Genomic DNA, 11,938 nt, shown 5'->3' with positions numbered 1-11,938 from the left:
CTGTTACCGTCAACGTCTGCTTCCAACTCTGTTCAGTTTGTTTTCTCGTGCACGGTTCACACAAGTAACATCCGATTTGTTGTCGTCTGCTTGTCTAAGCTTCGTAGTGCATTTTTTTTACACGCAAACAGATTTGGCGTCGGAAGCAGGGGACAATTTTTATTTATTTTTCAATACATTTTTCGGGGATTATGACTCGACCCCCTCCCCTATAACACTCACTCTCATTTATTCTAAACTTCCCTCTGCTAAACTTGCACACTTTGCCGTGTGTGTGTGTGTGTGTTGCTAAACTTCCTGCACAGTTTGCCGTGTGTGTTTGTGTGCGTGTGTGTGAATGGCCATCAACTATAGGGGAGAGGAGGGTTAGTTGAGCCACCCCTTCCCATTTCTCTTTTAAAGAGATATTCTGATATGTTGCGACACCTACCGACAGCTTGTGACTTACTTTGTCCATGACATATGGTTGAATCATCTCGGTAATTTGCGAAGTAAAAGAAAAATTTTCACATGAAAAACTTGATTTTAACATATGAGGTATGTTGATTACTATTACAATAACTGTAAAGATCTCGAGTTTGCATGTTCTACAAATGGTGATAAACAGTGTAATACTTGGGGTCTTTACAAGGCAAGTTTGAATCCAATGTGTAACAAAACTATTCCTGTATTAAGCAAAATATCAAATATCAAAATGGTGGTTATGGGGTAAGTTGTGCCACTGCGACTGCGGTAAGTTGTGCCAGTTGGGGCTAGTTGAGACATAATTATTGAAGGTGACGTTGTGGTTGTTAAAGTGGCAGGAAAGACACGCATTGTACATTCCATTGCTCGTGTTGATTCTATTATATAATGTTGGTGAATTTGAAGGCATTTGTCTTTGGAGAGTATCAGGCAAGGTTCAGTCTGGACCTAGTATCTTTGTCGTAAACACTGATGTTGTCGCTTCTTTCCCACGTGAGGACATTGTGTACAAACTGTCAGAGCCAAACCAAGCAGGGGCTACTGTTCACAGAGCAAATCAGTTAATGTTCAACTGCGACCTTAGCTTTTGGTTGGACACCCCTGTCTGAAGTTGCCATGTTTGCGTTACTAAAGGCAACACGCCACCATATTTCGTGTCGTTACTTAGGAAATAGTTCCTCATATAAAAACTACTTTAAAAATCTGATATGCTTTTTGAAATATTTCTTTGATGATTACACGTTGGCTGACCTCTGTAGTATTTATATTGTAGTAACTTGTTATACGTAGTACTACCGGTAACTGATAACAACTGTGCAAGTGGTCTGGTGCCACTTGTATAACACGAGGCAGTGCTAAGCATAGGGACCATTAATTGAAACATTTCTTGGTCGACCTATATTGACTTTTTAGACGGTACTCGTCACTTGAAAGCACTTCCTAAAATTAGTAGTCACATGACCCTGTCAACAATGTTGTATTTTTCACAGAAAATATTCTGACATAGAAATTGTATTGAACTGCATGGAGTAATTAATGATGGTGTGTAACTTTAAGTGAACAAAATCTGTATGCAAGATATGGTCCGGACAAGGATTTACTGTTATGTGCAGTAGTCCGTGAAAAGTAGGTCACAGTTACCTAGTAATAATACGCGACAAACCGCCATCCCAAGTTGTTCCTACATGCGAGGTTTGATGGTCCTGTATGCAAGATATGGTCCTGACAAGAAAACAAGTATTAGACGGATGTACGTACGTACGGACGGACGGACAACGTCATACCATAATACGACCCATCATGAATGGGCGTATAAAAATGGATCGACTTACCCATGTGGCACACTTTACCCAAACAGCTGGGGAAGTTGAGCCATTTTCAAATATATTTATGATCGATAGATCATCAGACAGCAGGTACTGGATCTATTACGCCAACTTCACTAGGGAGTATCAATGACAAGATGTTGTGTACATTACCCTACTGACCCCCACCCCCAGTATGTCATACTTAACCAGTGTTTTTGCCGGAAAGAAATGTTTTGGTATGGCGCTATGGAATTGAATGCAACCACAGTAAACAGGGTGTATGGGGAGGCCTCCCCCAGAAAGAAAATGGGTTAAGTCTAGGGTTAGGTTTAAGAAAATCATACACTAATGATCAGAATTATTAATTTTGTTAAAAAGTTAACTTAAAAAACACACAATCTGCACAAAAATTTGGGTATGGCGCTATACCCATTTTACCCTCTGGCAGAAACCCTGTTAACACACAGGGCAGGAATAAGTAAAGTATGGCTCAACTAACAAATGTTCAATCTAATTAAAATTAGCTCCACTATTACATGTGGATCTAACAGCAGCACGTTGGAGTTCATGTCCAGTTGACCTTTCATTCGACCAATCAAATCCTTACTTGCAAAATCATGCCAGTGATTTGAAAAGAATTTGAAAACATTCGGGTTTATGCCGAGGGTATACGAAATGATTCGGGTGAATTACGAAGTATGCCGGAAACTAATTTCAATATAACATGTTATATAAAATTCGTTTCAAGACGAAAAAAAAAACCGTGATGGTATAGCCATAAAATCTGTTTATACTAGTATACAATCCAAAGTTTATTACTGCACTTTTCCCCCTGTTTTTTTTCAATCTTGAAATAGACAAGTTCGCCTATTGCATAAATAGTCTCGACCGATATTTTTAGAATTTGTATGCTCCCGAATAACGTTATAAAAGGCGAAGTGTAATAGACGTATTTCACATTCCACTGCGCATGTCAGGGGCGTAGCGTGATCTGGACCGGGGGGGGGGGGGGGCGCGAATATGAAACAAATGGACCTTTTTCTATTTTGTATTTGCACCACCCGAAACTCCATGTTTATAAACCTGTATGTTTTAGTACTGAAAGCGGACCATTTGCTTCAGCGCGCGGGGGGGGGGGGGGGTTTGGACGTTGTGGGGTAACTTGAGGACGCAAACCGCGAACTCATGCGAGATCTCGCAAAAATAGACCTGTGGACAAATTAGGGGGGGGGGGGGGGACATAGACAATGGGAGGCCACGCAATAGGAATGTGAATATCGTATATAGGCTGAAATAATATTAATGTGTGCGCGCGTGTATGTATGCAGATATTTATTGTATTTAACATGATTTAAATATTTATAAAGCATTATACAGATAAATACATTCAGGATTCTTGTTGGGATTTCTTTTCACCAAGTTATTTAAAACTTTGTTCGGTATTTGGAATAAAATTAAATGATAGGGCCTACAAATGAAATTTGAGCTATGGTATATAAAACATTAGAATCAGGCCTGTAGGAACGATATCTGGAGTTGGGGGAGGGGAGGGGCACACTCTATAGTGGAGGGACACAGTCTAGTTGGTGGTGGTGGTGGCGGGGGGAGCCATATTTTAAACCGGGTTTATAAAAGTGTGGCCATAGTCCCCCTCCGACTTCTCGGTTGCTACTGACCTGAGAATGGTCAGAAATGTAACTGTATTGCTTATACAGCTATTTAAATTCGAAGCAAGATTATTTAACCTAAGAAAGATGTAAGTTTTATGTATAACAGATTAGACTAGACGACAGCTTGATAATATAGCTACAAACTCAGGATTGTCTCTTTATTATAAACTCATGAGGGTTTATTATGCGCAGTTATAAGTCCCAGTCATAAGATACTTCGTTTGAATGTTTGAAGCAAACATATCAAGTACCATGTCAGGCACATGTCAGTTCGTGTATTATTCTCGAGTGTAACCGGAGTCATCTCATTGTTTGGCAAGGGGCTGGCTGGCTGGCTGGCTCTCTCTCTCTCTCTCTCTCTCTCTCTCTCTCTCTCTCTCTCTCTCTCTCTCTCTCTCTGTGGAATCCCCCCCCCCCCCCCCGTCTACGGCTCCGCGCCTTCGGCGCTCGCGTTTGATGAGTTCCGTTTACATGGAATTTCGACCCCCCCCCCCCACACACACACACACACAATCATGCTGGGTACTAGCCCGAGTACTCTGACTGTAAGAGAGCTAGACGGACATTTGGACATAAACACGCTCTCATTACAGCGTGTTTATGTCCAAATGTCCGTCTAGCTCTCTTACAGTCAGAGTACTCGGGCTAGCTTGCTACAGGCCTGAAGTTATATACAATATTCATAAGTTAGACCAAACATCAAATTAGGATCGTATCGGGTTGCATGGGTCTACCACTCTGGAAACGTTGCTGAACATTATGTTATGTATAATCATGTACGTTATAAAAACGTATTACTTGCATACCACATCGAATTATAGGACTTCGCCCTATGCTTGTAAATGTGTATCAAAGTACTGATGGTATCGCTAACGATCTCGACCAACGTTCTCAGGTACAAAATACAAAATAGTAACCAAACACTATTGCACATACAGATATATGTTTACTTCAAACTGATCTTCATGTCATCTTCTAAATTCTTCGAAACAAACAACGCAAACAGTATGTCAACTTTTACTTCCGCGTTTACATGTGACGTCAAACTTTGAGCCGCGTTTACTCGGTTTCTGACGTCATGCTAAGTTGTAGGTTTTCGCGTGTGACAGCTCATGTATCTTTTAAAACTTCGTAAATATCAGATATTATTTTAAGTGAAGTTGTATGTATCTGATATAAATGATAGTGAAAATAAAATAAAATAAAATAATAAATAAAATAAGATAAATAAATACATAAATAATTTGTGGATAGACATGTACCCGATAACATTGATTAGTAGTTCTTTTCTTCTTCTTTTTTAATGAAACGATAAGGGGAAAATAGAGCTGTGATAAAGGTCTATGTGAGTTAGGGATTTTGTTGGGGGGTTTTAGAGGGAAGGGGAGGCATATTTTATTAAATTTTAAATACTTATACATGTGGAGAATTATTAAACATCACTGAAAATCCGCGTGAGTATTTAACTATAATTCTAATTGTTAAAAGTAGCAAACACATTCCACTAAAGTTAATTTTATTGTATGAAGGCGGTGTGTGTGTGTGCTAAAACAAAAAAGTGGGTGGACATTTATATATAGATTGTCCCCCGGCGTTGAAAAGTGAGGGGGACGCATCCCCCCTGTCCCTCACCGATCGACGCCCATGCAATGTTTCACTGCTTTTGGTCTTAAAGCATTCCGATGTAAACTTTAGTAGACCGCTTTTCGCAGCCATTTTAACATCTTATACGAAATATGTGTTAGTCGCTTGAGATTCACAGCTCCTACGAAGCTACTCACGACGCTCATGACAACTGTCGATCATGCTCCCCAATTTATATATAGCCTCGATACCGTCCAATTCGGCAAGGGACCATGGGCGTCAATCCGGCTTTAAAAGTGGGGGGGACGTGTGTGCGTGTGTGTAATAAAGGAATGTCAATGAAAATCATAAAGCTACACATTAGTGGTTAAACTTTTAATTTTTGTTTGTTTTTTGTTGTGTTTGTTGGTGGTGTTCTTGTTGCTTTTGCTAAACGAAAAAGTGGGGGGACACATATAGATTGTCTCCCGGCGTTGAAAAGTGAGGGGGACGCGTCCCCCGTCCCCCATCGATCGACGTCCATGCAAGGGACGGTACTCTTCGTGCACATTCGCAATGGGAATGAGAAAAAGGTCTATTGGTGGATATTTAAGTTGTTATTTATAGATGAAATGTCACCTAGACATGGGAGTCCACGCAATGCTGTTCGTTCTACTGGTGAAACCAGTAGAGTTAATTTTAATCAGATTGGTAAATTTTATAGTATGAAAAAAAAATGGCGTTTCCAGTGGTACGTACTATATATACAATTTCAAGGGCATCAACATTGGCTGGCGTACATGGTTTCTGAATTTCGAGCTCTTTTTTTTAATGGTGAGAATTAGGCGTACATTTTCTTGCCACACTGGTTGAAGATAATACCTCTTCCAGGACAATATGTTAATCCAGTAGCTGGCCATATTGCTGACCCAACCTGAGGCATTCTGAAATTCCACCATAACCCATTCAGGATTTCTTCCCACAGAGCACATGTATTAATAATCCTGCCGGTGGGCCCACTGGGCTATTTCTTGCTCTAGCCAGTCCATCACGACTGGTATATCAAAGGCCATCGTATGCGCTATCCTGTCTGTGGGATGATGCATATAAAATATCGCTACTAATGGGGGAAATGTAGCAGGTTTGCTCTCTGAAGACTGCCAGGATTACAGCACCTATATAGATCAGTACATCAAAGTATAACAACAAAAGAAATTTAATGCTTTTTTATTTCAGATTTGTTTTAACATGTTAAATTTTGATTAACTTCGATCATTTACAAACATCATTTTTGTTCCTTAAAAGGAATATACAAATATTCTGTACACCATTACAGACGCGGATGCAGGGGGGGGTCGAGGGGGTCTGGGAACCCCCCCCCCCCCCCCCCCCCCCCCCCGCTCGTGACCAACGATTTTTCGATTATGAGGTTTTGATAACGGGAATATACTTCAAATCCATCTAAAGCTATCTTCAAATATGAAAATTTCCTATCGAGGGGGGCCCTTCAAAGGCTCAAGATTGGACCCCCCCCCTGCTAAAATTCCTGGATCCGCCCCTGCATTAATGGAGGTAAACTGACCCCAGGATAAATGGGGCAAAATCATCTGGCGTTTAGATATTGTTTATTACCATTAGGTATGTAAGGCGAACACTTCACATTTCAATGAATCATGCACTTTCTATAATTCTCTTTCACTATAGACAAGTACCTACAGCTATTGTCCGTGTCGGGAACAATGATACGTTAAAGTTGTCGATGTCTCGAGGTGTTTTGTTGATATAGAACATAGACAAAAGTGTCCATAATGATTTAATTTTCCATTTCTTTCCATTAGTCTATACTGAACATTTTGTTCATAATCGTGTCGCGATTCGCTACACAAGTTTCAGAGATTACTACTCAAGTTTAAAACATTAAACAGTAATTGCTAATCAATTTTCAATTGACTAGAAATATTGCTAAGCTTAATCAAAATTTCGACCCCCCCCCCCCCCCCCACACACACACACACACACAAAATGTTCCCTGGAACTGTGTTGTAGAATAAATATCAACTATCATTACAATAACAATAGCAATCAACAATCAATAATAAGCAATAATACATAACAATTAGAACAGGACAAACAAGGATGGAATTTGGAAGGCAAAATTCAAGCACCTTTTCACTGTAAATTAAAATTAGTTTTTAAGGGATTCTACATTCATCATATTCAGCTGGCAACAGTTGGTCTCATACATTTGAGTCAGTATTTGTAACAGCTAGCATATCCAACAATTTAATGTTCGATATTTGTGATAAAATGACGTTGACTAGTAAAAATTGTCAGTAATACCAGTTGACAAATTTTGAAATTACGAGAAAATAAAGTTGAGGAAGGTGAATTTTAATATTTATATCAGCAGAAATATGTAATTCAGGCAGTAGTCAAGATGATTTTCTCAAATTAAAGCACTTTCATAAGCGTACAGGCAGGGGGTGGGGGGTGGGGGTAACTGCTTCCCTAGTGCTGGAGCAAAACATCAAATTCGGGTGGGCGAGATGTAGCCCAGTGGTAAAGCACTTGCTTGATGCGCGGTCAGTTTGGGATCGATCCCCATCAGTGGGCCCATTGGGCTATTTCTCGCTTCAGCCAGTGCACCACGACTGGTACATGAAAGGCCGTGGTATGTGCTATCCTGTCTATGGGATGGTGCATATAAAAGATCCCTTGCTGCTAATGGAAAAGAGTAGCCCATGAAGTGGCGACAGCAGGTTTCCTCCCTCAATATCTGTGTGGTCCTTAACCATATGTCCAACATCATATAACCGTAAATAAAATGTGTTGAGTATGTCGTTAAATAAACAATTTCCTTCCTTCAAATTTGGGAAAAAATTATACAGATATCTTGGCAAAATGTACTAACCTGAGAACTTTTTTACCATGTATTTCCATCATTCTATCCTTAAAATTATTTGTAATCCACGTAAAAATGTGTAGTGGTTCGTTTGCAACCCTATTCTCGGAACCGAACATACGGGTACTTCGACCCCTGGCCGCCATTGTTTATCACATGAAGCGGTTACGTATGGTTTGATAGTGAAATGAGGCAACTTTGGTCGATCATTTACAACAGTTGACGGTCACGATGCCTAAAACATGTTGTGCAGTTGGCTGCATAAACCATAACATGATGTTAAAAAAAATATCGTTTTACAAATTTCCAAAAGAAGAGACTAGGCGCCGCTTGTGGGTAGGGTCATTAAAACGACAAACCTGATGAAATTTCATGGCTTCCCTCACAGAATGTGACTACGTTGACTTTAATGTTGTTGCTTGTTGACACCAATAGAGATTAATTTAGCAAACAAAATGGTTAAAGCATGTGCAGTGATAAAAATCCCACATTATACTGTAAATAAAATACACAATTCCATCGTCTTCCATGAAAAAAACCCCAACAAAACGATGCATCCAGTGCTTGAATAGAGTATATTCCTTTATTAATAAATTTGTGTGGTCTTTATTTTTCATTTAATCATAGTTGCTTGGATATTATCTATACTTGTATTTATTTTGCCATACTACAGCTACTACATCTTATTTATTTACTTTTTAATTTTAAAATAAAAGTTTATACTGCTAAATTACACACATATAATAATTATAATATATGCCTAAATTCTTGTTTAAAACTTTTTTTTTTGCAAATGTGTCTGTAGCAGGCCTGCAGTAAGAAAATATAGGTCGTCCCCCCCCCCCCCCCCCCCCCCGTGTGTTTAGTATTTACTTTGGTGCAGAGGGTAAATAATGTGTGTGCCTTTGTTTCAGTATATATATAAAGTGTGTGTGTATATATGTCTATCTATTATATGTATACATATACATACATACAATATACAGTGTTCTAGCTAGGATTTTGATGGGGCAGGGCGCGAATTTAATTGTAGGACATTTTTAACGCAAAAATCTTATTTTTGAGGCATATGATCGAATATTTTACATTCATAAATATCATACATGTATATGTAGAGATATCTATGCTGGTTTTAATTTACAAAACGTTTTTGGAGGGAGGGGGGCAATCAATTTCTAAACCCAAATTTATTGTTCTTAAATTTGGATGTTTGATGAAACAGTACATTCATCGCCGAATGCAATATTATTGTACTAATATATTAAATATAGACACTATTAAAAAAAATCTCCTTCCAGCCAGTGCAACACGACTGATATGTGCCGTGGTATGTGCTATCCTGTCTGTGGGATGGTGTATATAAACGATCCCTTGCTACTAAAGGAAAAAAATAGCGGGTTTTTCTCTAAGACTAAATTTCAAAATTACCAAATGTTTGACATCCAATAGCCGATTATTAATAAATTAAAATGCTCTAGTGGTGTCGTTAAATAAAATCAAACTTTAACTATTAAAATGTTTTACAAAAGGTTGGATCACCTAAAAAAATCCTATTCTTTTTTCTATTATATATAGTATTTATACCATTTATTATCATGCCCTAATGTAATTTAAAATAAATAAATGAAATAATTAAAAGAAATCAAGAAATGAAAAAAAACAAGAAGAAAGGAGAATGATTAGAAATAAATAAAAAGAAATAAAAGAACAAATTTAAAACAATGACATAAAGATATATTTGTAACAAGTTGCTCACTGCATTTAAAAATGGCTATTATTGCATGTCAAGGTCTAGATAGATTTCATTAAATAGCAGGCATGCTTTTGACAAAACACAGTTATACCTACATAGACCAAATAACCAGTGTTGCTAGTTTACTCTGTGCCATATTATAAAGATGCAATCAATGTGTCATTGATAAGGACTACTGACACCAGTTAAAACTATATGTATCTTGGTCTGGGTATTTGCAACGGCAAAAATTATTTTTAAAATGTCACATTTGACGTTCTGTCGAAGTTTATCATGATGGCCTACTTTCAGCTTGGTGTTTGCTAGGTGGTGTGTGGTTATGTGCGTGACGGTGTGAGGATTACTTCACATTCAAGCTTTGTAAGACTGCCTGTCCCCTCGTCTGCAGTTATATCGACTAACAATAGAAGAAGAAAAAACACACCACGTTACTGCTATCGGCTTTCACAACTGGCCAAACAATGTATTGTCAAACGTTTTTTAATTGGGAATTCAGACTCGTAACAACACTGTACACGCTTTGACAGGAAACAAGATTTTGTATTTTTATTTAACAATGAATTAGGGCTGGGCGGCGATAATCAGGGGCGGTACTGAAACAAATACGACAGGGAGGCGCAAAACGCGGGCAGGGCGCAGCGCCCCTCTATTTATTGCTAGCTAGAACACTGATATATATACACACACACATGCATATACATAAATCTAAAAATACATAAAAATCTATTCTATTGTGGATCAATATAATTTGGTGGTTGTGGTACATTTTGCTTGTTCAAGTTAGAGGACTTACCTTTTTACATATATATGTAGTTTTATTTTATTCTACAGTTCAGTGTGTGTGTGTGTGTGTGTGTTTGTGTGTGTAATCTGCTTTAGCAATTACCTGCAATAAAATGAATGGTCAACTGCCATATCTGATATTTGTTTTCCATTTTGAAAACACTGTTTGACATGAAGAATATAGCATTTAACCATCTCATTCATATATTTTCCTTGAATATGCTACATAAGTGCATCTACATGAGGTAATTAAAAGCAACTTAGGTTAAATATGTGTAGTCTAGTAGAAGGCATACCGATATAGATCAGTTTATTAACAACCATATTTGCCTCCTTTCTCCAGCTGTACATTGTATACTATTACAAATTAGTTTTGTAGATATTACTTAAATTGAACTGCAATAACAATTCCAATACAGCACAAGACTGAACAAGAAAATATCTGCAATATCCATTGTGACTAGATATAAAACAACACCAATATTATACATATATATATTAACCATTATTTACTCAGGTAAGTTTTTGTGTTTTATTACTAAATATACCAGGTTAAACCCTATTAGTACAACATTAGCATGTTTGTTTGACGAGGTAACACTTATGTTTTATTAGGTTGTAGACCTCGACATGAAAATAACTGAGGGAACTGATTATTTGCTCCCTAATGTAGTTTATAGGGGGCAATTTAAAATATTACCATATTGATACTACATGTATATAAATTCACATGCGAAAGGAAACTATATATTATTCTCCTTGAACTAATCTCAGGTGTGATGGGTAAGTAGAGAGAGATATTGCTCCCCCTAGATGTCAAGGTCTGAGGATGGCTATATTTTATTATTGCTATTTTTTGTTGCCTGCATTCAACCGGCAAGGAAGGGCAACATCATGTGGTAATTTTGCAATCTGTAAAAACAAAAGCATTTCATTATTTCAAGAAACTGTATTTTGTTTTAAGAATAAAAGAATGTATTCAGTGGAACATACTATTGCTAATACATCTATATAATAAGATATGACAATAATACTATTGTAATTTTGAAGTTGTAAAGTAACAACTTTGCCATTGTTTAATTATTACATATTATTTGGAAATAAAATAATTATTAAATCATAAAAATAATTAACTTAATCATGCATACAAATTTTATTATAAATACAAATTATATATTTTGTAGCCCACATCATAATTATTATATATAATTAACCTGAAAATTGCATCAACAAAAATTATATTCTGCCCAACCTGCCCTGTCCCCTCGACATTCAAAGTACACGGAAACACATCGGTACTAAATATAGATTATACTAATTCAGATTCCCGTTGTTCGTTTCTCTTATAATATTATGGCAACCCAAGCAGTTATAATACACATAAGACGTATTGCAACTATGTGTTAGCTACAGAAAATAAATGACAATATGTAAGGCATGTAAAAAGTTAATATGATAACTTTATTCTATGTAAACCAGTAATCACTAAGGCTTT

This window comes from Gigantopelta aegis, chromosome 7 (assembly GCF_016097555.1).
Source record: "Gigantopelta aegis isolate Gae_Host chromosome 7, Gae_host_genome, whole genome shotgun sequence".
In the NCBI taxonomy this organism is placed as follows: domain Eukaryota; kingdom Metazoa; phylum Mollusca; class Gastropoda; order Neomphalida; family Peltospiridae; genus Gigantopelta; species Gigantopelta aegis.
The sequence above is the reverse complement of the archived record's forward strand: the minus strand, read 5'-3'. Positions refer to the sequence as shown.